Consider the following 21,420-nt stretch of genomic DNA (forward strand, 5'->3'; position numbering starts at 1 on the left):
AGTTATGAAGTTGTGATACATAATTAGCTTTTTTCCAAAAGGTTGTAAGGGGAACAAAGGATGTTGACAGATTTTCTTCCAAATGCCTAAACCAATCCTGACTCGGGGCAGAGAGAGAGTGTAACTGTCTAATCCTAGTGGCAGGGATTATTGCAGGGTACTTCCTCTAGATTGTAAAATTGGTGATATCATTTCTGCTATATAAGGGGGACTGTACTAGGACTCAGGCCACAAAAAAAACGGGGAGACGGAAAAAGGAGGATGGAGAGAAGGCTGCTGAAACTTACCATCTTTAAAAGTGGAGTGACCAGACATCTGCCTTATGTTTCCAGAGTGTCCTGAGATGCAGTTGGCTTTCCTGAACCTGAAACAAAGGCTTGCTATATAAGTAGCAATAACCCAGCCCTAAATTGCATAAGCCTTTCATTCTTGTAGCATTGCATTCAATATTACCCCATTGAAAATTCCCCATTGAAAACCCCAAATGCCAGGGCATTTTAGTCACATCCCCATTGAAGAATCATTTGTTTGCCCATGTAGTTCAGTAATTTTCCCAAAGAAGAAACAAATGTTTGTTCGTGTATATTAGCAAATCCCAATTGAAAAACCCCATATTTGTCTGTGTAAATTCTTAGTATTTTTGTAAATAAATCAATTAATTCCCCCATTGAATTTCACGGGATCGGGATTGGTGGAATTTAAAACCAGCAATATTTTTCCCAGTGTGTTTGTTAATTTTTATAATTATACATTATTGCCCAATAGAATTAATCCCGATGTGACCAGAGAAACAAAGTTTTCCCTGTGTTTAAATTGTGCCCTGATAAACACATTTTCATTTTCCACTATCATTTCTCTTGCATCTGTCATCCTGAATCAAAACCGATTTGCCTTGTGTGAGCTGCCCCCTTTCCCAGAGCCTAACTTTCATTTGCAGCCTTAGTAAAAAAAAAATATTCCATTTGCGATTACTTTGAAATGAAGCTTACATCCCAAAAATCGATTTGCTGCTTCTGTTCCTCTTTCCATATTGTGCGGTCAAAACGATTTTTGTTTTGGATTCCCTTTCCATTTCCCATGTGTTGTATATTCTAAAAATCGATTTTCTCATGGTTGGTGCCGGTATCGTAACATGTCTGCCATGGTGAAATGGGGAAATACCGCCCCATTCCAAGGTTGGCAGGGCAGTATTTCATCATTTCCCCATGGCCCTTCCCCATTCCCATTTTTGCCCCATAGGGCATAATGGGAATGGGGATGGCGCTAATTACGGTACCGCAAATTGCGGTACCGTAATTAGCACCAAGTTCCCTTTGCGGGTCCCTACTTTAACGGCTGGTCTGCACCAGCCGTTAAGGTCGGGTCCCGCAAAGGGACCTCGTAATTAGGCGCTAAGTGGTTAACGGCATCACAGCCTTTTACGGCGCCATTAACCACTTAGCGCCGGGGTCGTAATGTCCCCCATTGTGTGGTACAAGCACTATATAAGCTCTAATGAAATACAAATACAAAGATGGTTAGGAGGGGAACCCCATAGCAACAACAAACAAAGTCATAAAAAGCAGAAAAGAAGATCTTGAGGCAATCAAATGAATTCCACATTTCTTCACCAAGGCACACTTATCCTAAACTTTACCAGGTCACAAAACATGCAAATAACATTACTAATATTCAACAAGAAAAATGAAACAAGAATGTCTCCTTATCTTTGCAAAGGCTATCTCGACACTGGATGTGAGATTAGTGCAAGTCTGCATCCAAGAAGGCCTTCTAGATTTTATAATTTTTTTTCTTTCCTCTTACTCCTTCTATTCTCCCACTTTCTCATTCATTATCACTTTAATGATTCAGGATTTTTTTTATGTATAATATGTTATGCTATGTTATGATTTTGTAATTGGTTAAATGTTGATAAAATGGTTCCAAAAAAATGAAAATACAAAATACAAAGGGACTTCTGTTTGGGGCCTTTAAATGTATCCCACATGCCCCCTATTCTTCTATGTCTCGTTGTTGGGGATGAGCAGGGCAGAGTGGGGTTTCCTTAGGTGTAATTTTCCTTCCCCAGGGAGTGGGTACTCCAGCCTCCACTTCCATCTCTGGGTTGGGGGTATGGAATAGCACCCCCTTTTTTTCCGGGCACTCCAGCCTCCCCTTCCATCTTTGGTTTGGAGGGTGTGGCACAGCAGCCCCTTTCCTCCATCCCTTCAGGTCCCCAGGGTTATCACCGAACACCGCTCTCACCTCCAGGCTGGAAGTTTATTAGGTTAGTTCTCTAATAAAAGATAAAAAAGAAAGTTTCAGTACTTTTTACACCCATTTTTCCTGGAAGATTTACAAAGAATTTACAATGACAACAACCTACAGTTCTACATGACCATCTTGTTTCATAAACAAAGTTTGATCTTTTTATTTTCTTCATTTGTACAATAACACCAAGTAAATTACTCCCTGTTATATGTACATATGTGTATCTATATTTCGGCCTGATTTTTCAGCCTTGCTTTGCATTCTTCAGATGGTTCCTCATCAATCAGTCGCAAATCATGTCTGGGATGACAGCTTTTCAATTGATTGATGTGGACCCATTTTTCTTCTGTCAGTTCTCCGTTAGGGATGCAGATGAGATTTTATCTACAATTTCAAAGGTGCCACGCCAGGAGGGAAGGAATGTCTGCTCTTTGGACTGGTTCCTTTGAAAATTGTACAAGTAGATCCTGTCTCTGACTTGGAACTCTTTCTTAGTGGTCTTTAAATCGTAGTGTTTTTTTTTCCCTCTGCCGACTTTTCCAGATTTTGTTGAGCATACACAAAAGCATGCTGAAGGTGTTTTCACAGATTCTCAATGTATTCATGTATCGTGGACGTGTTTATCAGGGTCTGGTCTTGAGATTGGTAGAGCAGATGCTGAAGTAGCACAAATTTTCCTCCAGTTATTAGCTTGAATGGAAACATTTTTGTTGCAGAAGATGGTGTACACCTGATGGCTATCAGGACAAGCGGTAGTCGGATGTCCCAACTAGGCCCAGAGTCTGCCTTGAACTTCTTTAGGATGCCCACAATTGTTTTATTGTACCTCTCAACTCCCCCACTAGATGTTCGGCGGTAAGCAATGTGAAGTTTTCTCTTTACCCCAAGTATCTCCCACATCTTTGTCATAACCTCGCTGGTAAATTAACTTCCTCGGTCCGACTCAATTCATTTGGGGAAGGAAGAAATGTGAGAAGTTGTGATTGATCATCAAGGCTGCTGCTGTTTCTGCCATGCAATTTGGGGCCCCAAGACATTCCACCCACTTGGCAAACAAGCATGTCACAGTTAATATGTACTTGTTTCCTCTAGAGGTGCGAATCATGGGCCCGATGAAATCTACTTGCAAATCGGACCAAGGCAGCATCACCCCCCTTTTCTGTGGGGCAGCTCGGTGTCTGAGGGAACTTGACTGAAATTGCGCACACACAAGACACCCCTTCAAGTATTGGTCAAGGTCCTGACCCATGTGTGGCCAGTATGCGACCTCCCTCAAGATTTCCAAAGTTGTATGAAACTCCCGATGACCGGCTGTGTCTGCGCCATGGGCGTGATTCAACTTCAGGCTTCGGAATGAGGTAGGTACCACCCACTGGTCACATCTAGAGATGGCTCTCCGTACCAACAAAATGTCTTGGATTCAGAACAAATTGGAAAACTTCATCAACACCCAGAGATCCTCTTTCTCGATGTAATCAGATTCGGTCAGAGGAAAATTCACGGGGTCTTCAATGAGTTGATAACATTTCCCAATATTCGGATCCCATTTTTGTGCCATAATTAAATCAGCATCTGGGATTTTGGTACTCCACTGGGCAGTTGAGAGTTCATTTTGGGAAAATGTTTGGGACCCGATCATAGCAGCGACCTGGATATCCCCCAACAGGGACTCAAACTTTATGAGATCCTGGTTTTGGCCAATTGGTTAGCCATGTCATTCTAGTTTTGTCTGGTCCCACTATTCTGGAGTGACCAACCCTTATCCTTTTCCAGTAGATGGTCATCTCATTAGAGGTGACAAGATCATCAATGGCTTGTATTAATTTTCCATGCTTGAGTGGCTTGTTGTCTGCACACCGCATGCCTCAGTTTTTCCAGTTTATCAGCTACTCCACAAACACATTCCTGACATAGGGCCTCATCACGACTTGGGTGGTAACGGTAACGCTATTAGCGCGGGCAGTATTAGCCCTACCGCCAAACTCCCCGGCGCTAATAGCGCCGGATCACGAGTTCGACGGTAATGTAAGTCGCCATTCCCCACTGAGCCCATTCGGGAATGCCCCATTCCCCATTGGGCTCAATGTGGAATCTTTGCGCTAATACCGCCGGTGGATTAGTGTCTCATTAGTACCGACAAGAAGTAACTCTGTTTTGTCCGAGTTCAGGCATAGACCATTTACTGCCATCCAAAATTGGATTGTGTTGTAAATGTTGTTTAAGGTCATGGAGTCAGTGTCATACTCTCCTGTTAGGGTAAGGAGGATCTGTGTATCATCGGCGTAATTGGTATACGAGATACCCAGCGTATCTAAAATGAAGAAGAGAGATATGATGATCATGGAGGAAAAGTACCAGGAGAGTGTAGCCTCTGTGAATAGTCAATCTGAGCTTTTGGATCTAGCACAGAGAGATTTAAGGCAGGTAGAGGAGGAAGTGCAACAGAGCCAAAATTCTGAGTTAAAATTAAGCGACATCATTCAGCAGCTAAATGATGAGTTGGCAGCACAGCAAGAAATTCATTCACAGTCTCAATTCTCTGCACTGAGAGAGGAGTGTCAAGAAAAGGTTGAGAACCTGAGAGAGAGTCAACTAAAATTGAGTTAACAAGTGGCCCACAATAGTGCCTGCTTAGAGGACATGCATGCATTTCAAATAGAGACGTCTTTATGTGAGGGCAAAACGGGCACTTGCCCAGGGCACCCACCTTGGAGGTGGGCCCCCACAAGGCTGCCTGACCTAAAGTAAGATTCCATTGTTCGCAAGACTTAAATAGTACACGCCAGGAGATTTTATGGTATGCTGCTCAGGCGCAAAACCTATTGTCTGTTTTGACAAGTACATTCTGTCTTGATCAATTAATCATGTAATGCTTTCTATGGTCACTGTGGAATACAAAGTTTGTGTGTTTCATACGACACAACTTCTGTAGCATTCTTTCCTTCTTGTGGTAATTATGTTGTTCATGTGCAATAGCCAAAGTTGAAATCCATATTGATTAATTGAGTGCCACAATGGTTCAGACGTTAGCTCAGTGTGTTAAGCACACATTGCAGAGATGTATGTTAATATGAAAGATTAGAAGAGCACATTCCACCAAGGCTGGCTGAACCTTTCCTATGTCTGAAGTTAATGAACCTACCTGCATATGTACTTGGTTTTGCAACATAAGAGGTGCTATTATCAGCAATGCGCCTGCACCAGATAGGGGTTGCTATAAAAACTAACATGTCATTTGTATGGTGATGGTCTAGAAATTGGTTTGTTCAGATGGGGTGTTCTAAAACCTAGGCAATCCCTTCTAAAGATAAGCATAAACTATTAGTCCAAAGGGTGAATAAAAGACTGTGGGACCAAAGTGTTCATGCTTGTATCCAGGCTTTTCCAGCAGACGATACAGTGATCCTGGTCAAATCATATATCTCTTGCATTACTGTGCTGTCTTCTGTGAGGTTTGCCTTCTTGCATGCTGGTGGCATCGTTTAGCTCATTACTTGATCTTTCTTCTTATGTAGGCCATTTGAGTGGAAGGGGTGGTAGACCGGAGAGAGAGATAGCGGACCAGATGTTGTAGGCATTGGGCAAGCATATTTTAAGGTCTGTTCGTTTGACACAAACAACTTTTAGCTTTTTGTATAAAAGTCAAAGGTTTTTATGCACGTTTATGAATGACAATTTCACAAGCCATTGTTTTGGAAGTATTTAAAGCTTAAAAGTACAAAAGAGATACCTAGATTAAATCTGTTACATCACATCGATTGGTATGCTGGTACCTATATACTTCCCTTGATGATGGAGACAATGTAGCTAGAATCATTCCCATTTTTGCGTAACACCCTTCTGTAATATTTTAGTTTTAAAATTTGTCAGGTTTGGAAATGTGATTTATGTACTTTGGAAAAGAAAGTGTTCAAATGCAGAAATTGCAGAGTTGGAACAAATCCCAGCTTCACCCCGTAAAGCAATATGTGATCCTGGGCATCTCATTTAATCTTGTATTGCCTAACCTTTCAGTGTTGCCAGTCCCTAAACCTTTCAAAATGGTCAGCCCCTCAGTGTGATTTCCTTCTCAGGGTATGATCTTCATAAAAGCCTCACTCATGGTTTCACTGGCTATAGGGTTGCTTCCACTATAATAGTGAGCATTGATATACTGCACACCACAGGCACTTGTTCCCTTGAACTCTAATGGCAACGCTTTTTGAAAATCATGTCCCACTTCTAATCTCAGTCTGTCTGGATAGAGGCACCTTCCCGGTAGCTTCTAATCTGCCTCCACTATCCATGCTATGGTATGTGTAGCTTTCCCCTTCCTTACAATTGGTCTACTCTATCCATGATTGAGCACTTTTGCATTCTGTGAGTAAGCTAATGTGTGCACTCTGTCTATTCGGGTTTACATGTACCTTTCACATACAGTACTGCATTAATACTACAGGCTGCATGCCTTCCTGGATGATATTGATAAAAAGTATCCTGTTTCTATACTAGAAGAGAAGTAACCTCTTCGTAGATTGCTAATGTTGGCCTTCAGATTCTACTTGTTTATCAATCTTATCAGAGCAAGAATGAAGAGGGTAAGGGAATTTAAAGGGGGTAAACATGCTTATTTTGAATGCTGCGAGGCGGCATGTCTACCAATGGGTTTTGCTCACGGTGTGGGGAGAGGGGGGGAGAAGATATACTTGATCACTTAATTCCTTTGGCTTGATTGAGGGGGGGGCAAAGATGTCCATGCCCAGGGCCCCCAAAAAGCTTAAAATGGCCCTGATTTCAAAATCAGATTAAGCAATTGAAAGAGAAGAATAACCAGTGGGTCACAAAGTAGGTCCATTCCCAAGTGGAATTTGACCAGGAGCGCCAAAAGTTGAGCGCTATGAAACAGCAGAGAGATCACCTCAGTGAACAGCATAGCACACTGTGTCAGGAAAAAGGGAAAAAGACGCTATGTGCCAGGAAGTGTGCCAGTTAAAGACAAGCCTGGAGAAAAGTGAGTCATGTTTTCAGGAACTGACTCACATGTGAGGGTAGAAAATGAAAAATGAATGGGACACCTAAGGCAAGAAGAATTGGATTTAGAGCTGACAACACAGGCCAAAAATGCACAGAGTGAGGAGATTAGTCTTCTGCAAAAGAAGAGGTCTGAGTATTTCCAGATGATACAAGATTCACAGTAAGTAAATGAGTCCCTTTGTGTGGAAAACAAGGGACTCCATGGGCAAGTAGTGTCACACAGCAAGGTTATAGAAGCTACTAAAGCTCTGGTGGCCGAGCTCAAAGCTCAGACCTCCATCTACTACCAAGAGATAGAGGGAAAGATAAAGCAGAGAGATTGGAGAAGGAAATGGCTAGTTACAATCAGGCCATGAGGAACCCCGAACAATTAGGGTATGGAAGGGCAACCCCTGTCCACGGTGCAATGCCCTCTTTACCAGGGGGCTTAAGCTAACTCGCCACATTATATGTGCAAGGCGCTGCTAACTTCATTTCTTAAAGTGCACAAGAACAGGGAAACATGAGGCAGCTGGACTCAATTAGGCATAATATTACTGAGCTGGAAGGCCATACCTCTCAGATATTGATGGACATGCATCTTTATTTAGATTTAAAAATATCTTAGGGAATACATATGACCAGGAGGGCTCCTCTGAGGAGAAGATCAGGGACTAAGACCGGCAGAAACACAGGTTGCAAAGGGACCACCTGGTCTACTTTGCAGATAGGTAAGAATCAGAGTTCAGGCCTCAAAAGAGCATCTTGAAAACCTCCACCCATTCTGGGAGGTGGGGGGAGTTCTCCACCACACCAGACAGAAGGGAGGAGGAAGGCGAGTACTCCCCTGTGTGTAAACGGGAGCCCAATGGAAGTGACCCAGAGAACCCACACACGCCCCAGGGGAGAAGAGACCAGAACCTGTCATTCTGGGAAGGAGTCCCAGTCTCGGAGAGGCAGGGAGCGCCTAGAGGACAGGGAGTGGACCACAAACAGTAACAGCTCTGAGACTGAGGTCAAATGGACTCAGGACTCAGGTGCAGAGAAAAAAGAAGGCTGCCAAACAAAAAATAACTCTTGTAATAGACCCAACTTGGCAAGTAAAAGCCATCAGAAGCTTCATGACCCCCTACCACAAAAATGCAAAATACTCAGTATGGGAGCATCTGGAGCTGTATGACCAGATGATGATGTCGTTTGACATCAGAATTCCACAGAGTTTTTCAAGTAGACATTCTTCCCGGGAATACTCCAGCTTCTTTGCTGGGCTGGAGGATCAAAATCATTCAAAATGGTCTACCCACAAGGCGGCCATCTTGAAACACTTCTCTGTGCACAGGAACCCTCAGGAGGCCTGCAAAGCGGCCTACAATCTGCAGTGCGGAGAGGATCAGGCCCCAAGGGAGTTTGTGTAGGAAAATTAAGCCGGCATTTGCCCAGACCTCTAGACGGGTACAAACAAATAGTAGGGAGTTTATCAATACTTTTTTTCATGCCCTCACTAAATATATCATGACACAATTGGTTAGGGACTTCCATGATCAAAGGACCCTGGATTGGGTAATAGAGCAGGCTGCTCGGATCTATGAGTTCCAAAAGCCTGTTGAGAACAAAAATACTCCTAAAAATCCCAAACCATCCAACAGCCCAGCTGCTGCTAAGGCGGAGGAGGTGAAGAATACCCCCATTTTGGACATGGAAATTGGGGGGCCTAAACATACTCCTCCCTCTAATAAACCAAATGAGAGGCAGAGGAGACCCTCTGATCAATCCCAAGCGGGTGATAGCCAGGCAGTTATCCCACAAATGCACCACCTGACTCTGCCACCTACATTAGCCATGGTACAAGGATAACAGACCCATCTTGGAGTATGTATGAACTCCCCCGGCACAAGGGGGGGATCCAATCAGGTAAGTACGGCCCCAGGAAACTTCCCTTCAAACTTCCCTCAGGAAGAAATAAATATTCCACCCTCCAACTTAAGTTTCTTCCCTAGGTACCCTCCAAAGCCCAACTTCCAGAATAACCCTCCTCTCTCTCCCCACTTTCAGGATGCTAGACCCCCACATAAGGGAGAAGGGAGACCACTGATGGAGGGCTACCAGGGAAACCCTCAATATCGGAGATACCTTTCCAGAGAGCAGCAAAGATATGATCCTAGACCCCCATACCAACCAGAGAGGATCTCACAACTGGAGCAATGATGGGGAGAAAACCCAGACAACCAACAGGTTCCAGAGGAGGAGGCCCGGGGGAAGAAAGATGCAAAGCCCTAAAGGAAGCTACCTTTTTCACCCGTGAAAACCCTGAACCTGAACTCAAATCTCCTAACCCCAAAAAGCTGCAACCTAGGGACCAGAGAGTAAGTAGGAGAAAAAAAGGGACAAGGAACACCCATTTCGTGGAGGAAGTCTGCGGGGAAGAAGGGGAAGAATACCTGGAGGATTCAGGGAAGAACCTCTTCTCTTTCAGGGATGGGGGATTCTTCCAAAGGAAAAATGGGTCCCAAAAAACCCTAACTTAGATTGGGTAAGTATAGGGACTGACCCAGAACCACCAATTCCTGAACCCCAGAAATGTAACACCAGAGGAATATGAAATAAAGTAGGGATCCTCCCCCCAAACCGGTTCAAGTCACTGTCTCCAGGAATAGGGGGACAGCACAGGATCAGGGAAAAAGGGGATTCCCAAATCCCACAAATCTCTGGGTGCTAAATTTTCTTCACAGATTCCCGGAGTCTGACACAGGAAACTGTCCAAGATCACACGTTCAAAATAAAGAAATGAACTGCCAAAATGGCCCAAAATGCACATTTATTTTGCTCCCTGGACGAGAGAGAAGGCAGGTGATGTGCCTCTGTCAGGGTACAAAGCGAATGCGCATTTTCAGTGCTGGTGTATACAGGTTCCCAAGCCACCATTCTGTCCAAAAAAGCATTTGACCAAATTAATTCAGAAAGGGGGGAGAGTCACCAAATTCCCAAAACTCCTAAAAATGTCCATTGGTGACAAAAGCATAGATCATAATTGCTGGGTTGTGAGAGATGTCCCCTTCACCTTCTCAATCGATTCGCAATTAATTTAGACCTAATTAATTACAAAGTCTGGTCCCTATTGGGAGGTAACTCCATGGGCTTTGACAATCCTGAGAAAGCATTTCCGTCAGTTCAATTGCTGGCGTATGCAGTTGAAGTTCAAACTGGAGAAGAGGTCACCATCCCTGGACTGGTACAACAATTCATTATTCCCCTAAAAATTAAGTGAGGAGAGGACCTCCAAAACTCTGACCCTTACATAAATTAAAATTATCACCTCCAACAGCAAGGTTTGTATGTGAACCCGACACCACTAGTTGACCTAGAACATGACACCATTTCAATATTGGTGGATAACAGCGACCCTAGGAGTATCACTCTGGGTGTAGACACCTTTATTTGAATGGCAGTTGATTCCCAACATTTCTCCATTTACAGGGGACGGATTCTAAATGACTGCTACAATTGTGACGACGACTTAGTTCCATAAATATTTTTCACCTGGCAAGGGGGACATTTCTTGGTGTACTCTTCATGCCCTTATGGGGGGAAAGAGGTAACCTGAGACATCAGGAAGGATGAGTCAACAGTGACTTCCTCCCCTCCTTGAAACCTCGTGTACAGGCCAACACCAAAACAACAGATATCTCCTCGCAACTGTAGGATGCCACAGAAATTGCAAAACCGGAGGTATTTCCAGGCTTCATGCAGATGGTTGGGGAATCAATCAACCTTGCTGATGCCTGTGAGTCTGAGGAGCAAAAGCAGAAGCTGAAACATGTGTTTTGGGATTTTCAAGAGATCTTTGCCGTGGACTTGTATGACTGTGGTCGCACCGAGATACATTCCACCTCCATACCGACAGACCATGGGATGGCCCCCGTATTTGTGAAGCAATACTGGTTGCCCCTTGCATCTATGGAGTCACTCACAGAGATGATAAAGAACTTAGAATCCTGTGGGATAATTTGTCCAGTCCACAGTACCTTTAATAACCGGGTACTGGGGATACTAAAACCCAATTGGCCAATGAAGACTTTGCGCAGATCTTAGGAAGTTAAGCAAATGGGTCCACATGTCGAGATGGCCTCTTCCCTACATTGATCAGGGAATGGCCCAGATCCAATGGCTAAAGATGTATACCACCATGGACCTGACCAATGGTTACTGGACAGTACCCGTGAGTAAGGAGGACCAGGACAAGCTAGCCTTTACCTTCGGAGGGCAGCAGTACACATGGAACCAAACCCCCTTTGGATATATAAACTCCAGCAACAAATGTAACATCTTTCTGCATGAGGCCATGCCCAACTTGGGTGAAAGGGGAAACCTGGCCTATGTAGATGATGTTCTAATGAAAAGATCAACCATGGAGGAACACATAGTGGGAATCTGTTATGTTCTGACCCAGTTGTAGGAAGCAGGAGCAAAACGGTCCTTCCAGAAGGCACAGTGGTGTAAGACCCGCATGAACTTCCTAGGGCATGAAATCACCGCTGAGGGTCTCAGCCATCAGGCAAAAAATGTTGAAGCCTTACTGAAATTAAAAGACAATACGAAACTGCATGAACTAAGAAGCCTTCTTGGACTTATTAATTATAGTAGGAAGTTCATAGAGGACTACGCAGAGGTCATGAGACCCTTGGTCCATTTACTAAAGGCCAGGGTCAAGTGGGAGTGGGGTCCAGAGCAAGCCATGGCAGTAAAACAACTGAAGAGAAGCCTTTCACCAGAACCTTGTTTGGCTTACCCCATCAAAAACAAGGAGTTCTTCTTGGAGACAGGGTCCTCAAATACTTCCTTGACAGCAGTATTATACCAGAAGCACAACAATGTGAAGAAAGTCATCTGATATGCAAGTAAGATTTTGTCCTTTGTGGAGGAAAAATACAATGATTGTGGAAAGGCACTCCTGGCAACGGTGTGGGCTTTGAAAAATTTGGTGGCTGGCATTGGGAATGCCTGGGCGAATGATGCTCTGGAGCCATCACCTGGGTACAAGATGGGTCCCCGAAGTAGTCAGGCAGCAGAGTTGATGACGGTACATCAAGCCATCCTCACTGTCGTGCAACACCAACTCCACAAACTCGTCATAATCACTGATTCAGATTATGGGCCTCATCACGACTTCGGCGGTAACCCTTAAATTCGGCGGTAGTGCTATTACCGCCGGATTTAAGGGTCCGCCGAATCAGGGCTTCAGCGGATTTCGCCCCAGCTCTGAGCTGACTCCAAGTTCAGCCACTTCAGCATTGATAATATCAGAATCCCAGTAGCTAGCGCAGTAAAAACCCTAGGAGTATACCTTGACTAGAAACTATCAATGACCAGACGGAAGCCTACCATGCTAATCTTATGACAGCAGCCAGACCATTCCTATCCAAAGAAAACTCCATTACAATTGCACACGCCATCACAGGCTCAAGGCTGGACTACTGCAACGTCCTCTTCCTAGGAACTTCCACAAAAAATCTGGCTAAACTACAGGTCATTCAAAATAACACACTACGTGCAGCCTTAGGAATCCCTAAAAGACAGCATATTACTGCTGCAAGGAGAGAAGCCCATTGGCTTCCTATCAAAGAAAGGGTCATCTTCAAAACCCTTGCACTGACACACAAATGTATTCATCAAACTGCTCCCACCTACCTCTCTGAAAGAGTCCACCCCATCTCCACAACCAGGCCCAGCAGAACGCCCTATGCAAACATGCTCACAGTGCCCAAATTTAAAAGAGCTTGCACAGGTGGCACTAGCTTCCCGTACCTAGCAGCTACACAATGGAACGCCCTTCCTCCTACACTCCGAGGTGAAAGCTCACACAGCCTTCAGAAAAGCCGCCAAAACGCTACTCTTCACCTAATCTCGCCACACACCTGTCACTCTATCACCTTCATGTACAATGTGTCTTATTCATCCAAACTGCATCATTGTAATGTACCACTACTGTAACTAAGTAAGTAACTAAGCTGTAAACTTTCAAGTAACAGCACCGCGATGCCTAGGGGCTGCCCTGTGCGCTATAAAGGCCATTATCCTGCCCCACATCCATATTTATAGAAGTAACCTGTTGCATCATTCAGATTTCCATGCTTCATGTTCCTGTTCTACCCATTCACCCTTAATGAACAATTTGGATAGAAGGTGCTTTCTGGCCATGTTAATTTCCACAGTGCTCATTGTGAAATCTGTTCTGCACCTGATGGGTTCTCTATGCAATTGCAAAATCTTAAACCTGCTCCTCCTTAGTTTGTACTCACTATTTTTTATTTAGACACACAGCCCTATAACCCTGGATACAAGTTTGGATGGCGCCTTCACAGTGCAACCCAGCTCTCTATCCACTAAATGTAGCAATAATTCAATGGGCTAGCCTGCTGTTTTGCACTGTCATGGGTGGAAACTCTTCCTAAATCACGGCATAAGCTTCCACTTTGTCACGGTTTATTATACAGCACACGCAAGCCAGGGAACTCTTTCCCCTGCAAAAAATGTGGCGCACTATAAAATGTTTTTTATTTCTTTAGTATACTACGGATTTGTCACAATGGACTAGGAACCAGACCAGTGTGTATTAATAATATGTTTATTGATTTATTTTTTATGCCAAAAGAAATCAACCAATTACAACAGCCACCAATGTTGTGGCAAAACAAAATGCAATAATCTCTACAAAACAGCCAGGTTATAGTACACTGTCACAGTTACTTTCTTTTTTAATGGCAGGACAGAAAACAAACAATTTACAACACAGTGATAGCACTAGCATTATGCACTCCCCCTGCAACACTCAACCCCCCAAACATCAATTGGGCTTGATTCCTTTGAATGGAAGGCAGTGGCATGGAGTAAGAATACAGGGGAGAAATCGGTTTTGGTGTGGTGCCCACAGAAACAATATGGGTAGCCAGCAAAGAAGGGCGAAATCAGTTTTCGGAGCACAATGGAAGAATAGGGTTTTTATTATTTCTCACAACTGCTAGAGGAAAGAGATAGAAAACAGGGAATTTGCTTGCTTATGTTTAGAAAATCAGGCAGAGCCTTTAAGGAATACTAATCAGCACACAAGGGGAAAATAGATTTGTAGAGTATGCAATAGGGAAATGGAAAGGGAATGAAAAAGGAAAGGAGGGGAAAATAGTTTTGACCACACAATAGGGAAAGAGCAACAGAAGAGGAAAATCAGCTCTTGGGATGTTAAGCTCAATTTCAATGCAAAAGAAAATGCAAATGGAATTTGTTTTTTACTGAGGCTGCAAATGAAGGGTGAGCTTTGGGAAAGGGGTAGTTCATAACAGGACCATCGGTTTTCGATTAGGATAGCAAATGCAAAGAGGAATGACAGTGGCAAATGCAAATTCGTTTATCAGTGCACAATTTAAACACAGGGAAAACATTGTTTCTCGGATCACAATGGGATTAATTCTTTTGGGCAACACATTATAATGTGGGGTACATTTATCAACCCAGCAGAATACCCCTCCATCACCAAGCTGCAATTCAGCAGTACCAGCAGAATGGCTGTGCTGCCTTCTTTGAGCACCATTTCCTCGCATCAAAGCTGCATTTTGCAGTCACCAAAATAATGGCTGCCCTGTCTGCCAAGCCACACATAGGGCGTGAGGAAACACCAAATACAGCGAGAATCGCTGACAGTATTCTCTTCAGTGGCACCAAAGAAAAGTTCATTTGCACCAAAACGAAAATAATTCAAAGGCAGCACTGCTAGGCTGCCAGCCCAAAACAAGAAATTATTTTGCCTTTTAAAATGACTGTGCTCTGATGCTCTTTTTTTGATCTGTTCCACAGTACACAGTTCTGATCCAGTGTTACCCAGCTCTGTCCATCCCTATTCAGGTGGTGCTTCAGCAGAAGGGGGCATTTCTCACTGAATGACAGACTGTGTCAAGCAAGATCTGTGAAATCACAAAGAACGTTTATTCCCAGCCGTACGGAAAAATGCTTTACTTTACAACAAAATATCACAACTAAATTCTTTATGAAAAGCCCTCTCTCTCTCCTAGCTCATGTCAGTTTCAAGGGATCTTTATTCAGACAGTTGCTTGTGCATTAGAAACATGACAGGGGCTTTGGAAAGATTCAGGAAATTAATGTGAGAAGGCCGCATTTGAAAGTGACATCCCAGCAGAATTAACCTATGTGTAAAATGTGCTTTTGACAAACAAAGAAAATGCTGTTTAAAAGTGAAATGTTGAGTTCAGGCCCTGTCTTTACACAGAATGTTATGTGGGGGGGGGGGGGGGGTTGTTTGAAAACACTCTTCTGAATTTTCCAGCTCCTGTTTAACTAGACATTCCTTAGTCATCCTGCCAGATTCCAGAACCCACTGCCAGGCCACAGCATAGCTGACCCTATCCAGGCAGGATCACTGATCCAAAAAGAAACCCCACTGAAAATCCCAATAACTCAGAGAGAAAGGGGAAAAGCTGTGGCACCCTTTTTGAAAGTATCCTGTAACCAGACTGGCTTCTTGCCCCACTACCTGCATGCCAGCTGTACCCTCGCTATCCAGTGACCAGACAGGCCCAGCTGTTTCCTTCTAGGAGAGCCCCGCTGCGGTGACCAGTGACCAGATATTGCCTTGGTGTCCAGAAACCCGGTTGACTGTCCCAAATCCCAAACTCAAGTGCTGATGTGAGTATCACCCCATCCCATAGCAACATATAGCATACCCCATCTTGATACCTTATCTTTGTTCCACTCTCTAAGTAATCCCATCGATACCCTGATAAATTGTTTAAAACTGTCAGAATTCTCTGTGCATCCTGTCCTTGAACTCCTAGCGTTACCACCATGCTTCCACTCATTTCTGTCATTTGTAAGTACTTAGTAATATATTTTGATTAAATAAATTCATTCTCCCTAAAAAGAGGCACACTGCGTGAAGGGTTACAACTGCAGCGTAACCTTTCTATTCACGGGTGGCATTTCTCTTTTCTAGCATTAAAATCTAGTTTAAGTGAAACTTGTCCTTTTCTTTCCAAACCGATTTTCTCTGTCAACTGCGTTAATTTATAAAAACCAAATTTACTTTTCCAGTGAGAATCTCATCCTGTCATTAATTTAGAGTCACTGTTTCACTTGCATATTATCCCGTTGTTATGCATCTGTCATTCAGCATAAAAAACGCATTCCGATTCTGTCTATTTCACCTGTTTTTCAAACCATTTTGACATTTAAACCTGTGAAAGTAAGAAAATACAAATTCTATGTGTGATTTGGTTGCACTGTGTTGTCACTTTAAAGTGGATTTTCTGAACTGTATGCCATTGTTAGTACCTTGCCTTGTAGTTTGCTAGTGTTCTTAAATCCAAGATACTTTTATAACTCAGATTTCCCTCATTCATTCAACCGCACATTTAATTTAACTATTTAGTCATTTCAAGTGCTATTTTATGCAATTGCTTAGGTTTTAAAATCTGATTATGACTCCCATTTTGTGGGGGAAGGTTGGATTTTAATTATGTTTGCTGTCTAGTATACCTGACTCCTTGCTGCTCCTTTCTATCCACTCAAAATTCGATTAATAGGGGTAAGAGGGAGCATTGCAGGGGGATATCTTAACTTGGGTGCTAGCTACCCGAACTGTAAAATTGCTCCCATTCATTTGTGCTTTGGATACGTTGTAGTAGAAGGTCAAACTAAGTGCATTTCATCATTTTACCTTGTAATTATCACTCCATTGGTGATTGCTTACCAATATTAAACTTGTGTGATTTTCTTTGAATTTAAAATAAATACATATTGTATTACCAACCAACGGCCTGGTTCATGGTTCATTGTAACCCCGGAGTATTTGTAAAAGGGGGTGTGAAACGGGTTGGGTGCTAGCTCAATCCAAATTCTGAGGAAATTAAGAAAAAGTATTTTGATTGTGCGCTACATCCTAGGCTAAGGGCAAGAGTCCTGGTCTGGTGTGACGCCCAATTGGAATCCTTAACAATAGCTATAATTATAGTTATATTATAGTTATATTGTTCGATGTATTCTGAGGTTAGAATGTAAATTGTAGTTATATTGTTCTATGTATTCTGTTGTTAGAATGTAAAGCTTTTTGGATAAAGCTCTATGTAAACACAATAAATACAATACAATACAATAACAATTAACAAAAACACTGGGAATAAGATTTCTGGTTTCAAATTCCACCAATCCCAATCCTGTGAAATTCAATGCGAGAATTAGTTGATTTACTTACAAAAATACTAAGGTGTTAAACAGACCAATGAAGGGGTTTTCATTGGGAATGGGCTAACATACACAAGAAAACAACCGATTCTTCTATTGGGAGATGACTGAATTAGTGTTACGCTTACCTGGCTCCCACAGGGGCGTCGATCGGAACTGGACAGCTGCGGTTTCCACTCATGTGACGCGTAGTGCAGAGATGACAGACTGGACTGGCCCAACAAATCTCGTCTACTTGACCTGAAGAAGTATTCTCCTGCAATTGGAGAAAGGGAATTAACCACCCGTGGATTTGAGTGATAACCCCCCCCACTATTCTCCCCTCTAATCACCTCCGATGTCTCTTTTTATATTCTCACCTTAGGTTTTTAAAGGATGAGCTCTCCATCCTGCGTAGAATGCAGGGGCGCGTGGATAACCAGTTACTTCACTGGTCCGAAGGAATTGGAGAGTTCCAGAACAATATTGACTCAGAGGTTCCTGGCGAGAAGCCATAAGTATATAGTTCGTAAGAGTTCAAAATGTCTGACTTTCACTCTTGTCTGATTCCTTGCAGCTTGCAGCTTGACCCTAGAGAAGATTGCCTCGTGCGGCTGGTAAAGTTCAGGTAAGAGTCTGTATTATCCAACACTGTCCGGTAAATGACACCTGTATGTAATTTGTTGCTTTCTCCCTTATTACAGGTGCAGAGTGAGAAATTATGGCGTTTTGAGGAATAATACCTCCGACGGTAAAATCAGGTAAGTCTATTATGGTGAAAGAGATTCCCTTGGTTTGCTCTTTCGGCTTACCTGGCTGTCCTTTTGTTCCCCTTAGATGCCGGAGTTCGGTGAAGATGAATGGAGGCTGCGCCAGCCCGTGGAGATGAAGAATGCCTCTGGCGGTAAAATCAGGTAAATCTATTGTGGTGACTAATATTGCCTTACTATTCTCTCGGCTCACCTTGCTGTTCTTTATTCCTCTTAGGTGCTGGAGTTTGGTGAAGAAATGATGAAGACAGAGGTGGATCGTGGAGGTGCTGCGAAGGCTGGTGAGTATAGCGCGGCGCTGCAGCAGGCGATGCGACGCGCATAAAATAATGTCTTTCTTCCTATTCAAAGGTGTGATGGATCCAGAATCAGGTGAGGAAATAAGTATTGTTCTTGTTCTAACCTTTTTCCTTCTTTCTCCCTGTTTTCTAGGAGCTCCAGACTCGAGGCGGGCGTGGCAGAAGACTGGATGCTGGCTTGCAGACACGGTGAGCGTTACGCTGCAGGATGCAGAATAACGCGAAGCGTGAGCTGCTCTTCGGGCGTGGTTTAAATAGCCTTCAAAGTAGTCCCAGGTAAGAAGTTCCCAAGACCACACCTGAGTAATAAAATAGTCCCTGAAATAAAGTAGTCCCCCTTCAGACTTCACATTAGCTTGAATGCTGAACAGCATGGTCTGCATGAGGTAAGTGAAAGCAAATGAGCCTGGTGCCTATGGCGCCAGGACTGACCCCTTCTATGAGCCTGGCACCTACAGCATCAGGACTGTACCCAGATAGCCCCTAGCCGGGGCTGCTGGGTTTTTCCCAAGTATCGGGATGCCTGCTCCTGGGACAGATGGACCTGGTCCGGAATCCCGGGGGTAGGAATCATGACAATTAGATCGGCAAACAAGAGATTCTTCTATAGGGAGATGACTGAACTACACTGGCAATTGGGATTTTTAATGGGGAATTTTCAATGGGGAAATATTGGATGCAATGCTACAAGAATTGAAGGGCTTATACAACTTTCGGCTGGGGTTATTCCTAATTACATAGAATGCCTTTGTTTAAGGTTCAGGAAAGCCAGCTGCATCTCAGGACACTCTGGAAAGATAGGGCAGGGGTCTGGTCACCCCACACTCAAAGATCATAAGTTTCAGCAGCATTCTATCTGTTCTCCTCTCCTTCTCCTTTTTTCTGTCTCCTTGGGTTTTTATGTGCGTCAGTCCTAGTGCAGACCCCATTATATAGCAGAAATGACATCACCAATTTTACAATCTAGGGGAAAGCCCCTGCAATAATCCTTGCGACTAGCATTGGACAGTTACCCTCTCTCTCTCCGCCCCAGTCAGGATTGCTGTACGGATTTGTAGCAACATCTGTCTTTTCCCATTAGTCATCATCCTTTCTTCTCCTTTCAACTTTTTGGCAAAAACGAGTTATGTATCACAACTTCATAATTGTACTAGCAACTGCCATGCGAAACACATTTTCTGTTTTAGCTGATCATGGGGAATTAGATAAGCCGACCAACAAATCCGTACTATGTAGAATGGCCATGTGTAACATTTTTGTCATTTCCATTAAATGCACAACAGTTATGAAGATGTGAGTTATTAAGCATATCCCTAATTTCATTTTCCACTGTCCCACCAACTCTGCCATTTGTGACATGTTCAGAGCAGCCAGAAACCCAGTCTAACTGGCCAGTACAGTTCCCAGAGTCACAGGTAGATGCATTTTATACCCTCAAAACCGCCTGAAAATTACTTGAAAAATGGCATAAAAATAAAATCAATCCACAGTCTGGTTGCTGTGCAAAATGCCTAAAATGAAAATAGTCTTTTAAATTAATTGTGGGTGTGCCTGTTTAGCAAATGGGATGGCTGATTCATCCCACACAGCCATCTGTTCTCATGGGCCAGTCTGTGACCAGAGATTTTATGAGTCTCTTTGAAGTTAGAGTATGCTCTTTGCAGTGGGTGCAACAAGGATTCACACCTTTTAGTCATGCTCCAGCCAAGGATGGCTTTCTTTTGAAGTCCCTGCTTTCCTAGTCATTTTTATCTGCAGCACATTTGCAGGCCATTTTTGCTTTCAATGTTTAATAATCCTGTTTTTTCATGTCACAGGATTCTTTGATTCCTCCTTCCTGGGTGAAATAAACTGCTGCTTGTCCATTGATAATGACAGGTAGGCCCCTTTCCACATAGCTCTTTAACTTTACATGAAACAAAGAAAAAAGCCAGCCCGTTTTTGGTTGCAGTGTTTACATGTCTCCCATTCATGTGCAAGGGAAAGCAATAGCCAGGCCGTTTTTGGTTGCAGTGTTTAAATGCCTGCTATTCATGTGAAAGGAACTTCTGTTTGGGGCCTTTAAATGCACCCCACAGAAGACCAAGGCTTTTTTGATAAATTGGTCCCCCAGGGGTGCTATACTGCAGCTGTGGATACAGCCTGCGGTAGATAAGCACAATGGTAGGAGCATTAAACCACTGCTACCAGCCATTTAAAGTAGTGAGGGTAATACAAAAAAAGTTACATGCGAATTGTAATGGTTTATTGATAAGCCACCCTCAACACAGGGAGTTCCTTCCCTCCCCGCTCACGTAGTTATGAAACAGATTGTTCACAGATTTTTATTTTTTAGCCCTATCTCAGACACATATGATGCCCCTTGGATCTCTCTCTGCTGAGCTAACAATGAGCCAAGAAACAGGCCGGTGTACGGGTGATATATTGGTATTTATTTAAATTAAAAGTAATGGAAATTAGCACAAACATGTAAAAAACACTTTTTCCATGGCACAACACAATCAACTTCTCTCAACATAAATAAATCACAAAAGTGAGCTAAAAAGACACAATCGTAATTATTCACTTTCTGTAAATCTTATTTCACAAAATAATTACACTGATCAATAACGAAGTCACTTATTTACCGTTGTGCAATTCTGATTATCCTGCAGGCTTAAAAGGCTAGCAGTAGTATTAGGTAATGATGATTTTGCACACACTTTTGGTCTAAAATAAACACAGGGTGATTTATCGGTTTGATTTTCAGACAGCCCCACCCCTTTGCTTTGGTCTATGTTGTGAAGTCAGACAGAAAGATTGGAATGCTTTGGGGAATTTTGGAATTCAAACCCCCCCCTTACTGAAAGGCCTGTGTTGGGGAAGCTGGATTAAAAGGTTGGACT

This window comes from Ambystoma mexicanum, chromosome 5p (genome assembly GCF_040938575.1).
Source record: "Ambystoma mexicanum isolate Mex_15411 chromosome 5p, UKY_AmexF1_1, whole genome shotgun sequence".
Classification (NCBI taxonomy): domain Eukaryota; kingdom Metazoa; phylum Chordata; class Amphibia; order Caudata; family Ambystomatidae; genus Ambystoma; species Ambystoma mexicanum.